This window comes from Caretta caretta, chromosome 4, assembly GCF_965140235.1.
Source record: "Caretta caretta isolate rCarCar2 chromosome 4, rCarCar1.hap1, whole genome shotgun sequence".
Lineage (NCBI taxonomy): Eukaryota > Metazoa > Chordata > Testudines > Cheloniidae > Caretta > Caretta caretta.
The window spans coordinates 78,197,041-78,222,007 of record NC_134209.1 but is presented as its reverse complement, the minus strand read 5'-3'; the positions used below and the strand labels follow the sequence as shown (position 1 = coordinate 78,222,007).

Sequence of the window (24,967 nt, the reverse complement as noted above, 5' to 3'; positions counted from 1 at the left end):
CATTGCAAGCAGGTCCTGTCTCCACGTTCAACGTGCACTACAACTGCCGCCATGACAAGTGTCACACAGCATTCAGGAACAAAAATACTGAAAATAATAATAAATTAGCTGTCACTGATGCTTTAAGGGTTAATCTTTTGTGACATGCCAGGTACAGAGAAGCACTTTGGCAAACCACATATCCCTGCAGGGGCAACACAGTTGTTTAAGCATTGCTCATTTGCTGCCACCCCAACAAACTCTGAAAGGGGAAAGGGTGAATTGAAAGCTTTGTAGGCGTGTGGAAAGTGTGGATGGAAAAGAGCAAGACAGAACGGAGCAGACTGAAAGAGTGAGGGAGTGATATGACAAAGATAAAGAGAAAATAAGGATTGTGAGAAAATCACGGAAGGGAGGAACAAATACAAACCAGGTAAAGAAAGACAGGAAAAGAAGGGGAGAGAGGAAATGATCATTTAATATTACAGGGAAAATATACCGGAGAAAGTAGGAGGAAAAAAAGACACCAAAATATACAGTAGAAGATAAGAAAATATAATAAAACACTAGAAATGGAGGAGAGATACAAGGAGTGAAAAAGGAAGGGAGACATAGTAAATCTCATTGTTTAATGCCAAAAAATATTACATTGAAATGTTCAGAAATGTTATATCATAGAATCATAGAATCATAGAATATCAGGGTTGGAAGGGACCTCAGGAGGTCATCTAGTCCAACCCCCTGCTCAAAGCAGGACCAATCCCCAATTAAATCATCCCAGCCAGGGCTTTGTCAAGCCTGACCTTAAAAACTTCTAAGGAAGGAGATTCTACCACCTCCCTAGGTAACGCATTCCAGTGTTTCACCACCCTCCTAGTGAAAAAGTTTTTCCTAATATCCAACCTAAATCTCCCCCACTGCAACTTGAGACCATTACTCCTTGTTCTGTCCTCTTCTACCACTGAGAATAGTCTAGAACCATCCTCTCTGGAAACACCTCTCAGGTAGTTGAAAGCACCTATCAAATCCCCCCTCATTCTTCTCTTCCGCAGACTAAACAATCCCAGTTCCCTCAGCCTCTCCTCATAACTCATGTGTTCCAGACCCCTAATCATTTTTGTTGCCCTTCGCTGGACTCTCTCCAATTTATCCAGATCCTTCTTGTAGTGTGGGGCCCAAAACTGGACACAGTACTCCAGATGAGGCCCCACCAATGTCGAATAGAGGGGAACGATCACGTCCCTCGATCTGCTCGCTATGCCCCTACTTATACATCCCAAAATGCCATTGGTCTTCTTGGCAACAAGGGCACACTGCTGACTCATATCCAGCTTCTCGTCCACTGTCGTCCTTAGGTCCTTTTCCGCAGAACTGCTGCCTAGCCATTGGGTCCCTAGTCTGTAGCTGTGCATTGGGTTCTTCCGTCCTAAGTGCAGGACCCTGCACTTATCCTTATTGAACCTCATCAGATTTCTTTTGGCCCAATCCTCCAATTTGTCTAGGTCCCTCTGTATCCTATCCCTGCCCTCCAGCGTATCTACCACTCCTCCCAGTTTAGTATCATCCGCAAATTTGCTGAGAGTGCAATCCACACCATCCTCCAGATCATTTATGAAGATATTGAACAAAACCGGCCCCAGGACCGACCCCTGGGGCACTCCACTTGGCACAGGCTGCCAACTAGACATGGAGCCATTGATCACTACCCGTTGAGCCCGATAATCTAGCCAACTTTCTACCCACCTTATCGTGCATTCATCCAGCCCATACTTCTTTAACTTGCTGACAAGAATACTGTGGGAGACCGTGTCAAAAGCTTTGCTAAAGTCAAGAAACAATACATCCACTGCTTTCCCTTCATCCACAGAACCAGTAATCTCATCATAGAAGGTGATTAGATTAGTCAGGCATGACCTTCCCTTGGTGAATCCATGCTGACTGTTCCTGATCACTTTCCTCTCATGTAAGTGCTTCAGGATTGATTCCTTGAGGATCTGCTCCATGATTTTTCCGGGGACTGAGGTGAGGCTGACTGGCCTGTAGTTCCCAGGATCCTCCTTCTTCCCTTTTTTAAATATTGGCACTATATTAGCCTTTTTCCAGTCATCTGGGACTTCGCCCATTCGCCACGAGTTTTCAAAGATAATGACCAATGGCTCTGCAATCACAGCCGCCAATTCCTTTAGCACTCTCGGATGCAACTCGTCCGGCACCATGGACTTGTGCACGTTTTTTCTAAATAGTCCCTAACCACCTCTTTCTCCACAGAGGGCTGGCCATCTACTCCCCATGTTGTGATGCCCAGCGCAGCAGTCTGGGAGCTGTCCTTGTTAGTGAAGACAGAGGCAAAAAAAAGCATTGAGCACATTAGCTTTTTCCACATCCTCTGTCACTAGGTTGCCTCCCTCATTCAGTAAGAGGCCGATGGTGAGATGTTCACCCTGGCTCCAGTCCCTGTACACTGCTATGAAGGGCCAGAGAAGGGTAAGGAGGGCCCAAAAGCCTTGGTTGTGAGCAATAGAGCGTTCCCTGGCAAAGCAGAGAGAGCTGAAAGGCTGCTTCCAAGGAACCCCTGACAAGCATGCCTGGGTCAAAGGGGAAATGTTGAGCTGAAAATAAAAGTGTAAAATGATTCTGAAAAGGAGGAGAAAATCCCCTTTGAAAAGTAATAAATTAAAACACATTAAAAAAGGATGTATTTTGCGGGTCGTGTGGGAAGGGGAAGGAAGGGAACTAGACTTTGACCTTGATAAATACTGATGGGTATATTAATGCCAAGAATAATGTAGTGTAAAAGCATTTATGGTCAATGCTGTATTTCTCTTTCATGCTGCTTCTGCAATTTGTATGCTGCCAGAATAGGAGTGGCTGTGAAAATTTCTAAAAATTCACCTTTGGGGCTGAAACTTTCCAGCACAAATATGAGATTTTTTAAATTAAAGTTTGAACAAAAATGTTCAGTCATTTTTTAAAGCAAGGAGTGTGAAGAACATGCTTGTTCCATTATAACAGAAATATTTGTGATTTTTTTGAAGTGCTTTAATGACAACATGGTAGAAAGTTGAAATTTTGAAGAGCGACAGGAAAGATTGGAAGTGTTTAATTTAGGGAGGAGATGAGTTAATGGAAGACTGAAAGAAGTCTACAAATAAATGGGAAGGTAAATCAGGAGTTTCTACATTCTGTTTCATAATTCAAGAACAAGCTGATATTCAGGAGAATAAGCTTTGAAAACTTCCATGTAAATAGGACTGAAGAGCTAAATAAAGGGATCGTGTGACTGTCTGATTTTTTAATATTCTGACAAGTTTGTCACCCTAGTTATAAAAATCTGTGCCCCAAGCAAAATTAAAAGCAGGCTCTGTTTAACAGCACAACAAGTAGTAAATCATAGGACAGCTATAACAAACCCAGGATATGTGTTTCCCTAAATTGTATGCAAGGTTCCATGCACACATGCTTGCCAGCTGGTCAATAACCTCTCTCCTCAACCAGAACCTTACTGCTTAATGGAATTCTAAATTAAATCCTCAGCATCCTCTCGCTGATTTCACCATAGCAGCCGCCTTTCACTGCTCGTGACTCGTTAAATCTGCTCACAGCAGGAAGCAAGGCAGGCAGACATAGAAACCTTTGCACAGGCCCCTCGATGTTTAACGAGTGTGAAGCTTTCACTTTTTTCCTTTTTATAATTGATTGTTTAAAGCTTTCACTTTTAAATCCTGCTGTGCCTGAAATTGTGACAGTTTTTAAAATGTGGGTTTCTCTTGTCGAGTGTGGTATGCGCTAATGGTTCAAGTTATACATGACTGCCTCACACAACACACAACCTCTTCCCCTCCTTGATACTTTTTTCAGTTTCCTTTGATGTCACTGCGATCCCCTTTGCCAACCATGCTCACAATCTGGGCTCATATTTTACGAGATACTTTCTTCCTCCCACTTCCAGGCTTTTGTCATATGCTGTTGTATTCTTCTGCTACATCTGTCAGGTTGATGCCTTCATCTCCATACTTGCCGCCAACCCTTTACCCACGTCTTGGACATCTCCTGCCACAACTACAACTTCCTTAATCTTTCTGGCTTCCTTACATCTCATTTTAACCTCTCTAGTGTACAAAGACACACAGACTTACATAGCTAAATTCCATCTTCCTTTCTCATCACTGTGATCGTATAACTCTTTCCAATAATTTCCCTTTCACTTTCTGCGTCAAATTCAAGGGTCTCATTTTCTCCTTAAAGGCCCTGTGCATATCTGTCCCACCTCACAGCAAAAATGCAATGAAACCCCCACCTTCCCTCAGTTTTGGATGGGGGTTGCTTCACTTCCAGTACTGTCCAGGAATGTGGGGGCATTGTGGGACTTTGTGCCCAATCACCTCTTTTTAAGGCTGTAACACTTTCACCACTTGAGTGTTATACAGCAATTAACAGTGTTTCATGACAGTCTGTATCAACAGTTCCACTATTTGTGGACTCTTAGCTGATAACGGTGCCTTCCTGCTTCAGTGTGTGATGTAGTGTCAAGCCCCACTGTATGCCAACATGATTTTATTTTCCTGAGGACCAAACATTACTCCAGAATAAGCCCATTTTGCCAGGACAACTCTCTTACATGATATTGGGCAAACTGCTCAAGGCTATTGCACGCTAAAGGAGGCTATATCTGTGTTGACAAAGGCAAGCTGGAGGTACTCTGAATACAAGAACTGCATGCAGTGCACCTCTGCAATTAGGGATGTGCTATCATTGCTTCCATTATGAAACACATTTATTGGGAACATAATACATTGTATGGGTAGTGTACCAGGATAGAACTTGGCATTAAAATTATGGGCTGAGGGTCTAAATTGTTGTGCCAAATTTCAAAAAGACTATTTTGGCCCTTTTGAGTTAAACAACAGTAAAGACAGTATATATCTAATACCTTCAGATGTCTGGTTCTTACATGCTCACTGTCTTTTTTGGGTTTTTTTTTTAATGGCTATTTTTCAGGACATTAGCTTACAATGAGGAGTTGCATCTCTGAATTAATGCAAGTTGTGTCATTTAAAAATGTACTTTACTCTGCATGTGTACCATCTGATTTCTAATCAAACCTTATAAAGGCTTTTCTGCATAGACAATTCCTCTGATCCCTCTGATTCTCAGACATACAGGATCTTGGCTTAGACAACACATCACACTCTGCCTGCTACTCTGACCTGCCCTTATACAGAATGTGGGGTGTCAGAGAATTGATTGCATAGCGTAACATTTTGAAAAAATGCATAAGTGGCCTGGGAGGCTAAGCCTCACTGCAAGTAGAGAGGATTTAGGCTCCTGACTCATGTAAGCATTTTTGAATTTTTTTTACTCACAATACTTTGCAGGAAGGATTTGATGTGACTGTGTATTTCAACGATTTACAGCTTGGAGTTTTTGGAAATTCCAAAATATTTACCTTTCCTCTTGTAACAAATGCATATCCCCCGAGAGTGTTGCTGTGGTCCCAGTGCTCCATGCGCTGGCCATTTGAAACTTTGCCGTGGTTGTTGGGCTAAAACCTCAGACGCTTTTGCTGCAGAAGCTTACCACTTAAGCTAAAGGCAAAGCTCCGTTAGATGTCTGAGGTTTATGAAACCTAGTCAAGCAGTTCTGATTCTAACCAGTAGTATGTACACCAACCAGCTCATTTACTACAGGTTACTGCAGATCTACTGCAACTGTGCAGGTAGGGGATGATTTGAAAAGATCCTAGATTCACAGGCATGATGCATGTATTTAAAATGATCCAGCCAACATCTAAGGTAAGTAGTTAGTGCAAGTCCCTATTTTACAAGTGTGCTTGAGTTTTCATTGCAGCCTAGCATTAAGAACAGAGACGAAACCCAAACTCAAAGCTGAAAAAATAAACCCTGAATTCATTTAATCTTTGATTAGACAAATACCTTAGTCAAACTAGCCCTAATCTCCTTCCTTAGATATTTTTAAGGACAGGCTTGACAAAGCCCTGGCTGGGATGATTTAGTTGGGAATTGGTCCTGCTTTGAGCAGGGGGTTGGACTAGATGACCTCCTGAGGTCCCTTCCAACCCTGAGATTCTATGATTCTATGACTGTGGGGGCGGGGGGGAATACTATACTTTCAGATAGCTTTGCACCAATGGAAAAATCAGGCCCTTGGTTTTAAGAGGTACTTAATTATCGGTAGAGCCATTCACAGTCATTATATATATGAGGAAAGTGTCTTGTATACTTTGGATATAAGCAAGGGACAACTTCTCTATTTATTGCATTGTATTATATTTATTTATTTAAGAGCTGTTATTTGCTTTTAGTTCTCATTTATAAATCAATCTAAAGTTCTGATCTGAGTATGGTCATGAATCTGAGTAAGCCTTGGAATAAGCAGTTGTTTGTGTCTGAAAAAGGAAGAGAAATTTCTATTCAGCGTAAATGAAGATAGTTTGTTAAAGTAATGTAAAAGTGTGTACACATAACAGTATGCATTCATTCAACCTTTGGGCTCCCCGCCATTCCCTATCCTGCTTTTACACGCAGACAGAGAAACCCTGCTCATTTATAATAATCCCATTCTCCAACATAAAAAAGAAAACTCATTTATTTAACACTGAAGAGAAAAGGTGGCTGCGATGCAGAAACAGGATGAGAAATAGAGAGAGAACTTTTCAAAAGCAGCTTTTGAATTTTGGCTTACAATTTTACACATCTTGTTCTCTTGTTCCTTTACACATGTAAAGCACAAAACATGGGACAAAAATTTCCACATGCAAAAACTTGGACATGAAAAATTGTGAGTACAATTTAAAAGCTGGTTTAAGGTCCTTTGCAAGATTGGGTGAGAAATGTATGTCGGGTTTACACAGACCACACACGACAAGCTGTGGACACTTAGGATTTCATGGTTACCACGCATCCATTTGGAATTTCATAGCAACAGCAGGAATATAAATCTGAACCTTCTGCTCCAACAGCACACGCTCTGCTACCATAACTAAACGAGAATCTTGATGTTGTAAGTAATATGATACACAACTCAAATTGTAATTGTATCCAGTAGAGCGCAGTAGTAAAAATGCACCTTAGCCAATCACTGTCGAATTATGCAGTGTTTTCCCTTTGGATTGCAAATCATTTTGGAATTTTTCCTTATCTTTTTTTCCTTCCTGCAACTAAGTTGCTGCATTTGAAGTGGCATTCACACCATCAAAGAACACAGCTTTTAAAGGCCTTTATTATTTTTAAAGCAGTATTCATACCTTGACTTGGAGTGCCTTCGTTAAGGCCTTTTGAGATATTGAAGAGTTAAACTATGGCTTTGTCCCAAGCAAGGGGCATGGTGTTGCTACACTGTCCCTGGAGCAGCTGAAGGAGGCGATTGTGATGTGGAACATCACAATTAGAGCTGGGTGAAATTTTTCATGCAAAATCTTTTTTTCAGGGGAAAAAAATACAGATTTGGGTAGGCTTCACTGAAGTGTTTAGAGAAAAATGAAAAAAAATCTGAAAAAAATCATGTTTGCAATGAAATGCTTCAATCTCAAATAACTTTTTTATTGTAATTTCACTGCAGTTTTGTACCAAAAAAAAAAAAGTGCTAAACTCTCCCAAATGAAACATAATATTTTGTTCTGGGTCAAACATATTCTTTTTCAACTTTTTCTGGAAAAAATCAAAATCTTTGTTTCAGGTCAATCCAAAACTAATTTAAAAAAATCAGTTTGGCCATCAAACTGAAAAATAAGTTATTTGCACAGCTCAAATCACAGTGTTCGTTCGTGTCTCCTGGCTGTTGCAGGGAGAGTATGAATGGCACAGGGTACATACCCAATGCAGCAGATAGTGCCTGAGGTACTCTCACAGCTCCAACTCTGGACATGGAGCCTGAAGGGAGTCAGGATGCCGCCCACTCTACCCATCTGTGAAAAAAGGAGGGAAATATGAGCTCTGCTGAGACTCTCCTGCATTGCTATCTGCAATGTGGGGAGCTGGTGTAGTGGGTGTCTTATGCCCCATTTCCACCATGCTTGTGGGTCACCATTTGGCTGTAAATCTTCAAATAATAAAAATCCTTCTTTACATTAATACTGCTAAAGCTGTATTAAAGTAACATGGAAACTAGTTGACAGTCTCTGATGTTAGGCTTCCGTGTATTGTACCTTCAGAACAGATGGCTAGCACCCCGGCGAAATTCAGATTTGACACTTCAGCCAATGCTTACTTTTGAAATCTAATTATCAGGGGGCCACATTCCATTTTCAGTTATACCCAAGTACCTTTTGACTTCAGTGGGTTTGCACAGACCTAGCAAAGCCAACCTGGTTTCAGTATATTCCAAGGAGAGGAAGTTCCCTTCATTGTGTGAACATTCAGTATCTGGTGCTGGGGAAAAATGGGGCTAGATTTCTCTTTCTGTGTTGCAAATAAGTGATGCCTAAAAATTGGGTGGGAGGGGGGAATTCTGCCCTCCGTTACTACAATGCAACTGAGTTGAAAGGAATTGGAATTTGGCCAGTGATACTAATTTTTAAATAAATACCAAGCAGATTATCTAAATTTCATAATCTCCAGACATAGGAGCCTCCAACAACTTTAATATTTCCCCAATTACAATATGCAATGTTGAAAATATTACTACAAAACTGTTCAACTGAAATGGGGCCCAGAGAATTTTGGAATACAGTTTAAACCATTTCAGATAATAAATCAACAACAACAATTCCCTTTTTAATTCTACCCATCTGCTATTTGTTATGGCACCAGGTACTGTACTCAGCTAACATAGTGCACACCACCATGGCAAAAAACAGCCAGGAGAACTATAAAGAAATCTGTACAACCACTTTCAGTTCTTTCAGTCCCTTCTTACTACCTTGTATTTGGGCTGAGAGGAATTTGGGTGACCTCAAATCCCCAGTAATCTCAGCTAGAAACATTTGAAAGTGTTAATGACATTTATGAGACTCAATTTTAATTAACTTAGTTCAAACAGACTGTTTGATTCCTTTTTCCCAATGCCCCTTCTTTCTCCACTACACCTGTGGGAGATGATCACTGTATTAGCGATTCTTAATCCAGCTGGCTTTACCAACTGATCCCCAATGTGTCTAGTGTAAAGCTGGCTGAGCCACTGCCCTAGCAACTTGCTCTGCTTTCCTGAAATACCCTTGATTAACTCCCCGCCGCAACCCATAGAAAACAATTAGGCACGAACAGCAGGGCATTCAGGCCACTTGGACATCATCCAGCACAGCTTCACATCTAGAACCGGGAAGCAGTCACCATATTAATCTGAAGACTAGCTATCTCAAAGATTATAACAAGATGCTTGTTTAACTGAAGACTTCAAGAAAAATTGGAGGTTACAGAAATTGGAGGGGGGGGTGTGTGTGTTTGGATTGGGTAAACTGTATTCTTTCATCACTGAGGAAGAAATGCATTCCAAAGTTATTTAAACACATTCATCTTAAGCCTGAAGTGATTATTTATGGATTTGTAATAGCATTACACACAGGATTATGAGTTAACTGATGGGAGGACTGCAAATTTCCAAGTTCTTCTGTTAAAAAACATTTCAGCTATTCCTTCACCACTCACCAAAGTGGCATTTATATGTTAAACGACCTCAGACCTGATCCTGCAGTCCTCACTCAGTTAAAAATCCCTGAGTTTATAAACCCGCATTGCGGCATGCCTACCTGTTTCACTGATGCACAAGTATAAATATCAAGCAGAAACATCTCAAAACTGCCTTCAAGTCTGATCACAAAGGTATTCATTCCACACATGAGCCCAAACCACCTCCTTGAAATGCATGGCTCTCATTGGCTCCCTATGGGAGCAAGAGGGAGCCCCAGATCACTAACAAAGAAAAGTCCAAATCTCAATTAATGGTTTTATGCTATTTGCAGACTACGGCGAGCCTTTACTGAGGGATTTTTTTTCTTTAACTTGGGTGATGATTTAGGAGAGTGACCTATGAGATCAAACCTTCATGCAGAGGTAATTGCCACTTTCTATGTTGTATTGCTTTAAACTCTTAACAAAATTGAAACTGGTGCTTCATGAAAGCAAATCTCAGTAAAGATGTTCTCTTTCCAACCCACTCCACTTAATAAAATGGGAAATGACTGGCACTAAAAGAATAACTAGAAGTATGTGTTTGGGAGATGTAAGAAATATTTCTTGGAATTAGTTTACAAGTCAGTAGTGGATTTGTTTTGGCTTATTTGGCTTTTACAATTTATTCTATTGTGTTGCTGGAGTACGATCAGCTAATTATGAAACCCCAAAGAATTACATATCTGTGGTTTGTGTTTTAATCCAAGCTTTCTGCACACACAGTACAGTGCTCTAAAAACTATTCCAAACTAAAGCCCAGCACAGGCAAACAAGGTGAGTCCATCGTGATTTAAAACGTTGAGTGAGTCAAGTGGTGAAAAAATGTCCAAACATTTTAGTTCCCGCAGAGCTTCAGCAATAATCTATACTGCATCCAAGAGTCTGAAAGTAAAACATTAGCTTCCTATTCAGTCCCTTTCAAAGTTCTTAAGTATACCTCATGCTTTTTGGAAAGACAGGATAAATGAAAGAAAATTGGGAATAAGTACAAATAACATCTCTACAATAAATACAACACAACACAACACAATAAATTGAAGGGTTTATCCTTGCTTATAAGTTATATCCAAAGCAGGCAAGACACATTCCTCATACATATAATGTCTGTGGATGGCTCTGTAGATCATTAAGTACCTCTTAAAACAAAAATGAAGTGTGCAAAGAGAAGCGAGACACCTAAAAAAACCCAAGACCCTTGTTTTGAATTTTGAAATACACACTTTACAAGAAAGGGGTGTGGGCTAGTGGATACATGAGGTCAGGAAACTTGGGTACTATACTGCTCTCTGCCACTGACTTGCTGCTTCACCTTGAAATAATCCCAACCTCTCTGTACCTCGGGGCATATGACAGACCCCTCTCAGGGTTTTGCTAGGCTTAATGAACTAATAGTAAAACATAGATCCTCAGACAAAAATCTTATAGAAACATAAACTGTAGTTACAATTGTGCACATGGTTGAGCTTGAAAGACTAAGATACAGACGCATAGAAATGTAGGGCTGGAATGGACCTTGAGAGGTCATCTAGGCCATCCACCTGAGCTGAGGCAGGACCAACTAAACCTAGATCATCTGTGACAAGTGGTTGTCCAACCTGTTCTTAAAATCCTCCAATGATGGGGATTCCAAAACCTCCCTTGGAAGCCTATTCAAGTGCTTAACTACCTTATAGTTAGAAAGTTTTTCCTAATATCTAACCTAAATCTTCTTTGCTGCAGTTTAAGCCTATTGCTTTTTGTCCTCCTTCAGCAGATATAGAGAACTATTGCTCCCTGTCCTCTTTATAACAGCCCTTAACATATTTAAAATCTATCAGGTCCCACACTCACTCTTCTTTTCATAAGACTAAATATGCCCAGTATTTTCAGCCTTCTCTTATAGATCATGTTTTCTAAACCTTTTATCATTTTTGTTGCTCTCCTCTGAACTCGCTGTTTAGCTACATCTTTCTTGAAGCGTGGTGCCCACAGTAATCCAGCAGAGGCCTCACCGCTGCAGAGTACAGCAGGGCAATTGCCACTTATGTGTTAAATAACTACTCCTGCTAATACATCCCAGCATATTAGCCTTTTTAGGAACTGTATCACATTGTTGACTCTCATTCAATCTGTGAACCAGCAGGACTATTGCCTAGCCAGCTACCGTCTTGTAGCTGGGCATTTAATTTTTTCTTCCTGAGTATAGTATTTTGTATTTCTCTTTAGTGAATTTCATCTTGTTGATATCAGACCAATTCTCCAATTTGTTCTGAATTCTTAACTTGTCCTCCAATGTGCTTGAGACCCTTCTTAACTTGGTGTCATCCACAAATTGTATAGGCATACCCTGCACTCTTTTATCCACGTCATCAATGAAAACGTTGAATAGTACTGGAACCAGGACAAACCGTTGCAGGACCCCACTAGATACTTGCCCCCAGTTTAACAGTGAACTATTAATAACTACTCTTTGCATATGGTCTTTCAAGCAGACCAGTTATGCACCCATTGTCTAGTAATTTAATCTAGACTACATTTCCCTAGTTTGCTTATGAGAATGTCCTATGGGACTGTGTCAAAAGCCTTTACTAAAATCAAGATAAAGCATGTCTTCAGTTTCCCCCCCTTCCACTAATACAGTAATTCTGTCAAAGAATGCAGGGCTGGAAGGGCATCTCAAGAGGTCATCATCATCTTCCTTTGCTAAGGCAGGATTAGGCCTGCATCTGAAACCTTATGGTTGTCAGCTCTTCAGAGAAGAAATGTCTTTTCCTTTTTGGTCAAAATGTTAAAGCCCTGCTTTCCTTCTTGTGTATATGCCAGTATATATTCTTGTGCATTTTGTCATGAGCATTTTCAAAAGTTTTCTTTGTTGTTTATATTTTTAACGAAAATTAGATCAGATACATGCACATGCAGGTCAAGTGCTGTGCCTTCTGGGGACTGTGAGGGTGACCTAACTTGGATTTTCAAGAGGGTTGTGAGGAATCATGTATCCTTTCCAAAATGCATTCTCAGTATTGCTCTATCTTTCTGTTTCTATGCAGCTGGTTTGTGAAGTCCTGTTTGATACAACTAAAGTAACACTAACTTAGCTTGCATCTGTTCTGCTGCAAGTATAGGAACATGTTCTCAGATAATTTATCTGAATTCTTATTTGCTGTGTAAAATCAATTCTTTTAATCAGAAATTCCCAATAATGTTTTAATGGAAGCTATGCAGACAGGACTCTGGAGTGTGATCAAGCACTGCTATGGGAAAACAATTTTTTTTTTCTGGTTTGTATGCTACATGCAGAAAAGAAATCACTGGCTGGTGGGAGGGGAGTCTGGGTTCACTGGAAGGCTGTTTGCTATGCAGGTTCTAAATCCGCAAATACTGTATGTTTCCTTACAGACCAGCCAGGCCAGCAAAAACAGAAACCCACTAGTTGTTGCCTTCACCAGCAGTGGAGTTATCTTACCAAACAAGAGATCTTATACAATACAATGAATGGTTGTCTAGTATAATATGCCCTGGAGCTCTTTGAAAGGATAAGTGGAGATATTAATGTCAGATGGTGTGGGTGCACAAAAGGTCACTGGTAATCAGGGACTTCGACAAGGGGCATTCTTGTAGCAGATGGCAGTGTAGGATGTTTAAGAGGCCACAGGAGGGTGCTAGTGGATATTAAGAAGATGTGGAGAGCACTCCAACCAGGATGTCAAGAAGAGTGTGGCCAACAAGGCTGTGGCTAGGAAGGCAGTTTTGACCACAAATTAAGGCCCAGGGCTCTTTCAGAAGAGGAGACAATGGAGGTCCGAACTGTCCATGGAGAAAACGTCCGTGGGAAAGGAGTACTGGACACCACTCATGCTGTCAGTGAGGTGGCAAGAGTTCAGAAATTGTTGTACTATGATGTAATTTGTGCACTGGATTGTGTGCTTTGCATTTGAAAACTGTTTTATTCCAATAGCTTCTCCTTATCCTGCTCCAGGACACACAGTGGGTGGGCTCTTTCAGATTTGGTTATGGGATAGGAAGTTGTGGAGAGTTAGTTCATTTACACAAAAGAAAAAAGTTCTCAGAATGCAAATGTATCTCTATTAAGATTACAATTTACTCTTAGCCCGTAAATGACTTGGTATCTATTTCCTTTGACAGTTAAAGATTACACTGAATGTCAGAGATGTGTTATTAGTCGATTTGTGGTGTTGAAAAACAAGCCAATGAACAGTAATGAACCCTTTTAATTCAGGAAGGATATTGGGTGATAAACTGTAGGGATCAAATTCTGGCCTATACAACTCCTTTGGACTTCTGTGTAGCACTTCATCTTGACAGCTGTCCAAAAGACTATGAAAACTGATTTCCTCATGATCCCCAGGCAAATAGAATGATTGACAGGTAGATAAATAAAGAACTAGAGTTCTGAGAAATATGGACTAGACTATCTGAATTACAGGCATTGAGAAACACAAAAGAAGGCCCATTCCTAGCCTGGCTGAAATAGTAATAAATCCTTAGATTAAATAAATATCAGAAGGAAGGGAGAAGAGTAAATTATTCTAAATCATAGTGTTCACCAAACTCTGATTAGGAACCAGTAGTCTTCAGGCAAGAGCACAGATCTTCTCTGAAAATTGGGCTTCAGTAAAATTAGAACAGAGATGGGTAGGTTGCCAATGAGAAAAATATTTGTTTCTTGGTTCTGAAGATAATAAGGTGGTCTAACAAATAAATTGCACATGGGAAAAAAAGGATGATGTGCTCAGAGTACTGAGACACATTCCTTAAATGAAGCCCCTTGGGCATAAAAAATCCTCAGTCCCTAGATGAATATTTATGAATTCATTTAGATTTCTCTGAATATGTACAAAAATACTTTTCCGTTCACAGTAGCTTTGAAGACTAAGAAGTGTGATAGGGAAAGGCATAAAAGGACTTCTTTTTGAGCACCTTCAAAGAAAAATTAACCATAAAACAACATTCTATTGTTGAGTTTTCATAGAATAGAGATCACAATGACCATAGAACATCTGTGGAAGGTACTGCTGCATTTTTCACTGGCATATACTTCAGTCATGACATAATGATTGCGTGTAGAAAAATCCACAATGTCCAAGATACGGTATTTCCAAAGGCAGTTTTATATTTTAAGTAAAGATTTCTAAGGGAGACTAATTATCCTGGTGTCTACAGTATATTTCACAACTGATTTTGTTTGCTTGCTTTTGTTTGTTTTGGTTTGATTTAACCATGTCTTGTTTTTCCTCAATAAATTTGAGGAATAATAACTATACTGTTGTGTGGAAGCATTTCAGGTAATTATTTTTTGAATTTTCTATTGTTAATACTAACACCCTGCTATACTTCTAGTAAATATAAATTTAATTTCATATTTGTAGATTATATTTTCTTTTTAAGGGACACCCAGCAAGAAGAACAAAAATCAAAGTTGAGCATGATCCTTGGGGTAAGTCCACCACATTTTCTGTAATAATTTTTGATGTATATTTGTTTACAATGTAGAGGAGTAAGATAGTTAAAATGGTTTTCTCTAGTGATAGTGCAAATAGCTGAAGCTACACCTCTACTCCATATTTGTAACCATTGAGCTTCCATTATCACCCATCAGGACCTCTGCTGTGCTGTGTGTATACGGGATAGGGTTGTTGTCCTGGATCCAGATGAGAAAGAGATCGGGGGAAAAACTCCAGGCCTATGGTGCTTGCACTTAATCACACACCTCTCAAATGGATGACATATGGAATGGTGCCCTGGCATGGGCCATGAGTGTCTGTGATATATTGATGTCTCTATATTATCATCAAGGGAAATCTGAATTCACTGGATTTAGAACAAAAGCAAATAAGTATATGATGTTAAAGCCTGACTTTTGAATTCTGGCAGGCTTTGCCATCCATCCACCAAAGACTACAAGATTTAGAAAAAGGTAATGGATAATGAATGTCTCATGAGTAGAAAAGGGAAGAATAATGTACTAATTTCCCAGAAAACATCTGCAAAATTATTTTCTCACTGTCTGAATGTCTATGGAAATATGGGAAGGGAGCCCATTAGTGTGCTAGAGGGAGCATGGTTGAGTGGACTGACAACAGGACTTTATTTGCCTTGTCTAAGATCAGTCCTGTCAAATTGTTTCAAGCTGTGAGGAGGCTTGATGATGCAGACAAAAGCTGTGTGGTGGTTTAAGATGCCCTCAACATTCATTTGATTTGTTACTTGAGCCATACCATAAACCAGAATGCCAGCAGTGAAAGGTTGGCACATTGTGAACACATTGTACCAGTTAGCCCAGAAAAGAATTATTTAGTTTTTACATGTATATGATGCATCTATCTATAATCTCCAGGTGGATTTAAAACAACAGTTAAAAACAGTTCAGGGCATCAGTGAACCAGTGCTACAGTAACTACTGCACAAATAGGTCTCCCCAACCCCTTACTGCTTCAGATACACACATCCCCCCACCCAAAAAAAAGTCCAGGTAAACAGATTGGTATGATCTGCAGTTCAAGAAAACTGAGTTTTCTTAGGAGCAAAATAAAGAGTTGTGACCCACCTCTGCCTCACCCTTCAAAACAAACATATTTGAGGACTATCGGATCAGATGTCTCAGATAATCTCAACTATCCAGGCAGGGAATGAAGAGAGAGACAGAGAGAGAGAGGCAGATGGTCTTTAAAGTGCACTGGAACCAGACCATAAAAGGAATTTATAGATCAACTTCTTGAATTATTGATTTACGCCCTGATCCTACAAACAAATACTTAACTGTAAGCATGTGAGTAGCTCCAGGAAGTACTCTTTCTTAAAGCGAAACATGTGCAATAAGAGTTTGCAAGGGCAGAGCCTTAATGGAGAATGAAATGCTGCTGCTGTTGTTTTTTTTAAAAAAGTTAAATAAAAACCATTGTACTGAAAGTTCCCAGGCATGTAAAAGCAGAACAGAAGCAATTCTCAAAATTTCAATGTGATCTTAATGAAATAAGATGAGGCAGCTAATTGCATTAAAACTAACTCATGTTTGGTGAATCTGTCCCAGAATACCCTCCTCAAAACACAGATACTTTGTTTCAGACATTAAGGCAATATACAGAAGCAGCAAAGCCAAAAAAAAAAAAAAACCACCATGCTACCTACCATAATTTTGTTCAAGATTTAATCACTTAGTTGGTATGAACAAGATCTCATTTACCCAAGCCCACTTTTGCAGAATTAAATACAGCTGTATGGAGAAGATCATTTCACTCAAAGGTGATTTCTATTTCTAATAGGATTTCTAATAGGAAAATAAAAGTAAGTTAAAAATGATAAATGCTTTTCTGCGCAGATGTGTAGTTCAGCAAAGATATATGACAAAATACAAACTAAGCAAGGGTGGGGATGTAGTTTGGAGAATACTCTAGTTCCTTGACAAAAGTGTATTATTTGTGCCAAAGGTTCATTTCATTAAGTACCTCTAATGTGATGAGTTTAACTGCAAACTCGTGTCTGATTTTCACAACTTTTTTTTTTAATGTAAAGAAAGAAAACAGGAAACTAAAACAACAACTATTAAGTATTCCCAAGTCACAAGTATTTGAACCAGGAGTATTTAACATGGGTCTATAAGAGGCATATACATCACTCCGTTCTGGATGTACAGCAGACAGTAAGGGTGATGGCAGTAGTGAACATTTTTCATTTGAACGCTATTTCCAGAGACCATTTCACTTGAAACAATCCATCTCGCTTAGGATGCACACAGCTGTTCTTCATTCAACAGCTTCACCACCACAAGGGATTTTCGAACAACCATTGGGATATTTTCCATGATCTTACAGCAATGAAAAGCATGAACAAAAAGAAAAAAGACTTTCTCTTGTCTTCCAGAATTGATGACACCACCACATTTAATCACCGCTCTTTCATTCTTCAGCTTTTTCTCTCTCTCTCAACAGTGCTTCTTGTTTTCAACTTCTGCTTTGACATTGTCAGCCTCAAGTGTTTTTTTAAAAGATAGATCAAGACAAATCCAAATAATTTACAACAGCAAAATATGAGACTCGAAAGTTGTTTTTCTTGCCACTTGCTCTTTTTCAAGGTCATTTGTTTTCAAATTTCAGATAAAAGTACTGAATTTGTATCTTCCCTAGTCAGCCTCTTTCAGTAGATGGAATGTATCATATTCAAGAAAGGGAATACTGGCAAATTCTTTCACTGTATATTGCATTTTAAATAAATGAGGCTGTTTATAGCAAACACTCTGAGGTCTGTTTTAAATGACCACTCAAAAGAGGGACAGATAAAACATTGCTTGTCTAATACAGCAGGTCACTCAGTAAGCAAGATACTGGGATCTGGCCAAGAAGCAGTAAATGCAAGTCGGGGGGAGTGGTACAAAGGTGGCTTACTGCACTCCCAGCTCATAGTGCCACTCTGTGCTGGTCATTACCAACTGTTCTAACTTGGGCTGGCTTCCAGAGGCTCGAAAGGGCAATTATAACAGCCTAGCAGAGGGATACCCTGCCCAGACTCTTTTCTCCCCATCCACAAACCCTGCAGCAGCTACAGGGAATGGGGTGGGGATCGAAGTCATTAGGGTGCGCCTATCACAGGAGGTTCCACTGGGGGATCCTCTGACATCTGGTTATGGTGGCTGTTGGTCTACCAAGAATGAGCAGAGTGGCACAAAGCTATCTTAACAATACACATTGGAGGATCTGGCCTAATATGTGTTAGGGGAAACTTTGATGTTGTCTCTTAAGGCAGGATGATGCCTAATAAAGGTTTCACTGTATTTTAAATGATATCAAACATTAATCTCACTGTATCTTGTAATTATGTAAAGAAAACATTCTTATATGACTAATAAAGCAAGTCATTATTTGTTATCTGGGTATGCGTCTTCCTGCTTTAAGTATAAATCTGAATGCTACTTTAGCTAAAGATCCACTTTGACAGTCAAAGCAAGATTTACTAACTGCTGATTATCCATATGAAAAGGTGATAACTGTCACCAGAACAGTTTAACAGTTGAAATTTGATAAATAAGTAAGAATGCCATTTATTCAAAATTATACAAACAAAAAGCACCAAACCTTTATTGGTCATGACATATGCTTCAGGGATATCTGAAAAACTAATGCTTTTTAAAAAGTGTGCATCTGAAGGGTGTCTATTTCCAGAAGTAACACTATAATAGTGACTCGCAAAGTGAATGTAAAGTGTATGATTCTGTGTCTTTCATGGTATATATCAACATATCTAAGAATTATACACTTTATGAAGTCACTTTAATGTATAACTCTGCTCTACAAATGACTCTTCTAGGATAGAAAAAATAAAAACCCTTAAGAGACATAGAATACCTACTTTGTTATTAATAGTACACTAGATTATATATTAACAATATTTCCTGAAATTTGCTTCTAGACTCTACTTTACAGCACAACACTGTTTCCCTTAGTATGCCTCAAGCTAGTCCAAAGAGTTCTGACAAATAAGTTAAGGTAGAAGTCCCTTTCACAACGTCTAGCATTTCTTCTATTCTTCTCGCATACATTTTTTAAAAAATCAAAGATACTCTTAATTTGTCTAATGCATTTTGAAGTCTTTTCTTAGTTTTTACTCATTGTAAATTCTCAGTCAGGGTTTCCAGTTTAACATCATTGGCCTTTGTGTGGTACAACATCCCTTGCTCAAGTTTCAGAGTTTCATGCTTCTGGCAGTTCTGTGATATCCAAGTGTTGGATTCACCTATAACCCCCACTGCCACAGCAAACTGAAGAAATGGTGTGTGTGGGGGCGGGGGAGAGGGAATAGTTAATTAAACACAGAATTAAAAATAAATTACAAGACTGCGTGGCAGATTCTGCAGTTTTCAGAAAAAATGCACTGATAATTAAGAAATGTTAACTGAAAGTGTGATAAACTTTGAATAGAAACGAATAAAAATAACCTTATATCGAGTAATTTGGTCTATAACATGTTATTAGTGGGCAGCATTTGATGCTACACCTTGCATATTGTTGTCTAGTAACAGAACTTAGGCAAAATCTGTACCATTGGGGTTAAGGGTTCCATTAACAGATGAACTGGAACAGAAGGATGGACCAATGTGGGAGCTGTGAATGGATATAAAGTGTTTGAATAACTGATAGTGTTTCATGTGTACAAAGCACTCCAAAGATTTCACTTACCTTGGACTACATTACTCACAGGCAATTTCAGGATCTTTTCTTTGAGAATAAATATAGTGTTAAAATTTCTCACAAGGCGTTCTATGCTTTACAGATAAATATCATACAAATGTATACTTAAAATGTGGAGACTTTAAAGGGTAAATTTTCAGTGACTAATAGTGGGAGGCAACAACCTCCAATTATTAATAGGTATTGTGCAGTTATGTTACCACACACTAAGCTAAATATGTACTCATAAAATTTCCCCAATATAAAGGTTCTCTTCACATCATGAGAAAGGTCTTTTAGCTGTACAGCTAAAGCCCATTTCTGAAGGATTTATGAGTTCAGATTAGCATGATAATGACCATTTTATGTGCCATTAGAGTCAATCTGATGATCAAATGCATGATTTGGACATCCTTTTTAAGTCCCCACATTTGAAAGTTGGGCCCATGGTGTTGCAGTCCAAAGGAAGTCACAGGGTGAAACAGTGCTCTGATAGTACCGTAGCACTCTTACAGCACCATGTTCTCCTTAAAGTCCCATCATGTAAGATAGAGTACAGCCATCTATATACTCTGAGGCAGACTACTGGCAGTAGCTGAGAGTAGGGAGAAGGGCTGCCTCAGCAACCCATTCCTCTCTCCAGCACCCACCACCTCTCTTAGCAGAGTCCCTACACAGCCACAGCACTGAAAATGAAGGTGATGTAAAACAGTAACTTTGCACGGCTGTCCCAAACACTCAACAGGTTAGCAAAAATTTTAAATCAAGTTTAGCAGGTTCAACCATTTTTTTCTTTTAGCTGGAGAATGTCATTTTTAAGGTAGGCATAGTACACTGTAATGTTCCTAGCCTGAAGTGGCTACTGAAAATCATATCGCTTTTAAAGTTTGGCCCTTAACTTAACCCTATGATGCTGACGTGACTTGCAACCACTTGCTGTACTATAGGATTTGGGTTTTTTTTATTCTCAGTACTAAGATGGTTGAAATCTTAAAAGCTGTATTGTGTTCTCTTTAAAATACCCTATGCAAAAGAGTCTTATTTTAAAGGGAGTCAGAATTTTCCTACAGAGCTCAACATGGCTTTATGATTAAGGTGGAGACTGGGGAAAGGAATTCTATTCATGGCTCTACCTTAAATGTACTATGTGGCCTTGAGCAAGTCAGAAAGAGCCAAATTAATACAAAAATGTGTCCTTTAATTTAGAATGCCTCAGGTTTTGGATCCCCAAATTGAGACACTGAAGGCCTGATTTCCAGAGGTGCTGATCACCTGGATATCCCTTTGACTTCACCTCCTTATGCCTGTTTTCTCATTTGTAAAATGGGGCAAATAAGACTTATCTCCCTTATGGGGATCTTCTGAAGCTACGTTTGTTAACTGGTAAAGCATGAGAAGAGTCAAAAATGAAAAGTGCTATATGAATTTAATCCTGCACCACTCAAGTAAATGGAAGCTTTGCCATTAAATTGATCAGGTGCAGGATTGAGCCCTATAAGTCCAAACTATTACTATTGCCATTATTTAGTATACTAATAGCTTGATAACTAGAGCTGGGCAGAGAAAAACAATTCTGATTCCCAGAAGATTTTGTTATTCAAAATCTGGTTTCATGATGATTAGGAACAAAACTTACTTAGTGGGTCAGGAGAGCTAAAGAGTAAGGTATTTAATTTCCCTTTTGCTTCAGTCTTCATTAAAAAGGCTACTTGTGACTAAATGCTGAATATGAGAACATAAGAATGACCATACTTGGTCAGACCAAAGGTCCATCTAGCCCAGTATCCTGTCTTCTGACAGTGGCCAATGCCAGGTGCCCCAGAGAGAATGAACAGAACAGGTAATCATCAAGTGATCCATCCCCTGTCGCCCATTCCCAGCTTCTGGCAAACACAGGCTAGGGACACTATCCCTGCCCATCCTGGCTAATAGCCATTGATTGACCTATCCTCCATGAACACAATGAATATTAACAACAAAGGGTAAGGAACATAAGCCAGAATAGAGAAAGAACAGGTTAAAGAATATTTAGCTAAATTAGATGTATTCGGGTCAGCAGGGCTGGATGACGTTCATCCTACAGTTTGTAAGAACCAAACTGAAACAATCTTGGACCCATACGAGATAATCTTTGAGAATTCATGGAGGAGAATGATGTCCCAGGGGACTTGAAAAGGGCATAGTTTAAGCATCTTTAAAAGGGGAGACTAAATGGACACAGGGAATTAAAGATCAGTCAGCCTAACCTGCATACCTGGAAAGATACTGGAACACAATTACACAATCAATTTGTAAGCACCTACAGGTTAAGAGGATGACAAGTAACAACTAACATGAATTTGTCAAGAACAAATCTCGCCAAACTAACCTAATTTCCTTCTTTGACAGGGTTACTGACTTTGATTACCTTAATTACAACATGCATAAGAACATCTGTGTTACTTCAACTATCTCTATATATATTTGCCCCATGAGCTAAAATTGAGATTTCTAAGGGGAAAAACTGAAGAATTGCATTATGGCATTAGTTATGCTAGTAAGCAAAAGGTAATTCAGAATAAGCCATTTTTCTTTTCTTTTTGTTTTGCACATGGGTTGGGTTGCAAGAACTTAGCTCACCATACAATTCACTGACTTGAAAACAGATCATTTTTATGTTGTCTAGAGTTCAGATGTAGTTTCAGGGATGACAAAGAGTAGTGACTACCCTACACATCTAGCTAATTCCATAAGCCTTCTTTAGCATAGATGGAAGCAATACAGTACAAAGCATTCTAATGCATATGAAAGATTAATTGGAGGATTAGCACATCTGTTACACAAGTGTTGGTTTTAAACTGTACATGCCTTCACTCAGCCTCTGTGAAATAAAATACTTATAATGTAATTCAGCCAAATTCCATTCATCATTGCATCACTGCAACCACATAGGCTTTGAAAAAAGCCAATGGTGTTGCCAGGATAAACAGAGGGAAGAACTTAGCCCACTAAGATCTCTTTCTTTTTATAAATTAACTATGTATCTCTTCATTCTGGTGTAATTATATTTTTAATCCTCTGTTCAGTTTTTTTGCTCCTGTCATTGCAATAACTTGTTTATGCTCAGATTTCATTCTTCACATTTATATCTAATTAGTTTTACAAGCATCTAAATGAAAAACAGCAGTGATGCTTTAATTTCAGCCAATTACTAACTTATGAAATCACATATGCCTTCATTACCTTACTCTGCCACCCTTACTCATGGGGCTTGATCCAACAACACTGAAGTCAATGGAACAGTTACCATTGAGTGCAGTGGACATTTGATCAGTATTGTCTATACCCAGCTCTCTGGAGCAGGGTCTATGCTATTTGTTTGTACAGTGCCAAGTACAGTGGGATCCTAACCCCAATATGGGATCCATAAATCCTACCACAACAAATATATTAATAAATAATAACAACAACAACAGAAGGGCTGGGTGACCACTCTCAAACTGTGGCCACACTCAAATTGTAATGAGAAGGTGTGGCACAGGGACTACAGGGCCAATATATAATGCTTCATCTTGAGCTGAACAGAAATCGGTCAGTTCAAGAGTTAGCATGGCTTTTATTTTATGAGGTCAACAGCAATTTCCTCCATTTTATAAAAATTAAGCTTGGCCCTTGCTCTCCTGACAAATTGCCAATGTAGCCCTCCAGTGCAACAAAGTTTGCACTCGATTATTTTAATTATTTAAGCTTATAGAATTTCAGCTTTTTTAAATACAAAACCAAAGTTATAGTAATGTTAAACATCTGATCTGGCTGTCACCCCATGTGTAGGTCACCATACAGTCGTTAGCCATTTCATGGTTCTCAGAACAATGTGGAACTATTCACCAAATGTGTAATAATACAAGGACAAATTGAGGACAGAATAACTACCTCACCCCAGACTAACCTCACTTTTGTTAGTTGCTGTGAGATCTTGAAGACTGATGTAATAAAATAGGTTGAATTTAATTGCCATTGGTTGTGTATTATATATATAATAAATTAAGAGGTGAAAACCTTCCAGGGATATACTCCCCCTGCTTATTTGGATATAGTGTTAACTTGACCAATTATAATTCTTTTACAGGAGGACAGGGCCAAGGCCCAAATCCTAAGTGTTTGGGCTCTATTTAGGAAGAGCAAGGAGGGGCTAGGGAAGTGAAATTACTCCCCTAACTCCAATGTCCAATGCACTCCAATGTCAAGAAGCATAGCAGCCCTCTTTCCCCTCCTACACACACAGTTGCTATTCCAGTATGTGTCTCAGCCCCTCTGTGCCAAGTATGCACAGAGATGGAGCTACTGGATATGTGGAAACATAGCTCCTGTGGCTGCTCCAAGACTGTACCCCATCCCTTGCATATTGCAGCTTTCTGGATGGACCCATCTGAGTTTGCTCACTTCTCTCCTCAACCTGCCCAGTCTAAGCTGTCTTCCTCAGAATGGAAGTGACTGACCACCCCAATTGCCCACTGGAGATTCAGACATGAAGGAGCCCCTCCCTACATAAACTGGGATGAGCCTACCAAATAATCATCCTCATCGTGGGCCAAATTCTGTGGTCAGAAGAAACTTCACCAAGTGGGGAAATGTGTAGCATGTTGGGGGAGGAAAAAAGGATTGAAATTCTCCTGTGTGGTTAGGGCAAATGTTGTTCAGTTTGCACTACACAGAACTTAGTAAGAAAATATTGTGATGGGACCAGAGGGCAAAAGTTAATAAGGGAAAAAAGATTACATGCAATGATGTGGTGTGAAAAGAGCCCAGCAACCCTGCCCTTTATCCCCTCCTCAAACCCTTCTTCTACCCCTTTAAATATGTTATTTTAATAAAATGTTTTCTTAAGCCATTCCAGAATAGAACAAACTATGCCAGTATATTGTGCATTGAAGTTAAAGCATAGTTTTCTGCTGCATTAACTTTTATGACAGGAGTTTGTACGGAAAGATTTTGGAGCAACTCTGCTCCACTCTGCCAGTTTATGTTGTTCATTTCTTCTTGTGCAAGCACCCTGAAAGACGATCCATAGAAAAGTAAAGCCATGCAATATTAGAAAAGTACAATTATATCCAAAGGAGGAATAAAAATGATTCATTCTTTGAACTTCACTTGTGAGAGTTTTTTGGAAGGGAAAAGGGAGATACAGCAACATAAATCAGTGGTTAATACAGCCAAAGACGCCTA

The 24,967-nt window shown here is 39.3% G+C and overlaps 1 long non-coding RNA gene across 1 annotated transcript in view; it reads left to right on the top strand.

Moving 5' to 3' along the window:
* Positions 1 to 15,039, top strand: part of LOC142071768 (uncharacterized) — a 29,337-nt gene extending 14,298 nt beyond the window's left edge. Inside the window, exon 2 of the long non-coding RNA XR_012667961.1 lies at positions 14,991 to 15,039. This is a non-coding gene — a long non-coding RNA (uncharacterized LOC142071768). The remainder of the gene's footprint in view (positions 1 to 14,990) is intronic.
* The last annotated feature ends 9,928 nt before the right edge of the window (positions 15,040 to 24,967 follow it).